The sequence below is a fragment of the Glycine soja genome, chromosome 6 (genome assembly GCF_004193775.1).
Source record: "Glycine soja cultivar W05 chromosome 6, ASM419377v2, whole genome shotgun sequence".
NCBI classification, from domain to species: Eukaryota; Viridiplantae; Streptophyta; class Magnoliopsida; order Fabales; family Fabaceae; genus Glycine; species Glycine soja.
The window spans coordinates 39,761,420-39,763,501 of NC_041007.1; the positions used below are offsets into that span (position 1 = coordinate 39,761,420).

Below are 2,082 nucleotides of genomic sequence, written 5' to 3' on the forward strand. Positions count from 1 at the left end.
AAAAAAATATCACTTAAATCCATAAAATTAAATTGCCTTTGGTAACCACGCGAACACATAAAACACTTGTGGAAAATAATTGATTTCCAAGAAAATCATACTAACCTTGCGTAATATTCTCGAGTTCTTTGTTTTTCTGTATTTTTTGACTTCTCTCCCGTTGAGGTGCATCATCTACAATCAGATAGAAAAAGAAAACCTTTAATTTTATTTTCCATCCCTTCTAGAATTACTTAGATAATCAATAAAGTCAACTAAAAATGAATACTCTTCAATTTGTGTCTGTAAAAAATTTATATAAATAACTTGAATGCATAGAATTCAATTTCCTTTTGAAATCATATGAAAACATAAAACATTTAAGGAAAATAATTGATTTCAAAGAAAACACACTAACCTTATGCTATAATCTTGAATTTTTTCTTTATGCCGATTTTTTGACTTCTCTCCTGTTGAGGTGGATCGCTGTAGTCAAAGAGGGAAAGGAAACCCTTAATTTTAAATTTCAACTCTTCCAAAATTGCTTACATAATCAATAAAGTAAAGTAAAATTAAATACACCTCAAATTATACATGTGTTTCTAAAAGAACAAAATATCTCTTGAATACATGGAATTAAATTGCCTTTTGAAACCATATCAAAACATGAGACCCTTAAGCAAAAAGAATTGATTTCAAACAAAATCACACTAACCTTTTGTAATATTCTTGAGTTCTTCCTCTATCTCAATTATTAGACTTCTCTTCTGCTGAGGTGGATCGCCTGTAACAAGATCGAGAAAAAGGAAACCCTTAATTTTATTTTTCACTTCATTCAAAATTACTTCGATAATCATTAAAATCCACTAAAATTAAATACACATAAAATTATAACTATGTTTGTAAAAGAGAGAGATATTGCTTGAATGCATAGAATTCTGCTACCTTTTGAAACCATATGTAAACATAAAACACTTAAGCAAATTAATTGATATCAGAAAAATCACACTAACCTTGAGTAATATTCTCATCTTCTTTCTTTTTGTCATTTCCTTGACTTGTCTTCTATTGGGGGTGGATCACGTGTAGTCACATGGGGAAAGAAAATCCTTAATTTTATTTTTCAATCCTTCCGAAACTACTAAATATAAAAAAAAAAAGTAAAATTAGGGCCCTAAGTTCATGACTACACAATGAGATGCATGCAAATTGACTATAGGTAGTCCAGATTCTTCTTCCGCCATTTGATTTAGGCATTTTGTATGGGCTGTTTTCTTCTCAAATCTGAATCCCAAAAAAGCCAAAGAAGTAATAATTAAATACACTCTTAATTTATTCATAGTTTAAAATATAATAAAATAAATGTGCTGTGATGATCTTAAAAGAAAGCATGGTTAATTTGAGAAGTAAACAGTCTATACCAAAATCCCTAAATCAAATCGCCGAAGAAGAATTTGGACTACCTATAGTCAATTTGCATGCATCTCATTGTGCAGTCATGCACTTAGGGCCCCAATTTTTTTTATATATTTAGTAGTTTTGGAAGGATTGAAAAATAAAATTAAGGATTTTCTTTCCCCATATGACTATAGGTGATCCACCCCAATAGAAGATAAGTCAAGGAAATGAGAAAAAGACAGAAGACGACAATATTACTCAAGGTTAGTGTGATTTTTCCAAAATCAATTATTTTCCTTAAGTGTTTTATATTTTCATATGGTAACTCAAAGAGAACAATGGAGATAAATCCAACTTACATATCTGGTATAAATAAATAAAGAAACATTTTAAAAAGAAAATCCTCAATTTAGTCACTTAAGGTTACATGTTTTATCACATGTTACTTTCTGAAAATATTTAGTGACTACATTATTTATTCAAAGATTTTTATGTCATAATTTGTAGTTTTCAAAAGTTTTTCTCCACAATGATTAAATTAATTTCACATTTAAGCCATTCTACCCCTACTATAATGTGTATATCAGCATGCATGGTTTTATGCCTACTTGACGATTTTCTATTCTTTGTTGTGTAATAATATTGTCACATAACTAGTTCACAATTTTACAACATTATGGGAGTGAACATATTTTAGCTAGTTTC

General features: G+C 29.0%; 1 long non-coding RNA gene across 1 annotated transcript; it reads right to left on the bottom strand.

Annotated features, from left to right (window-relative positions):
- On the bottom strand, positions 1-760 carry LOC114414368. The gene is made up of 3 exons (XR_003667198.1): positions 695-760; positions 398-465; positions 1-174 (listed from the first exon to the last, which is right to left on the bottom strand). It is a non-coding gene; the product is annotated as an uncharacterized LOC114414368 (long non-coding RNA).
- Between the last annotated feature and the right edge of the window lie 1,322 nt (positions 761-2,082).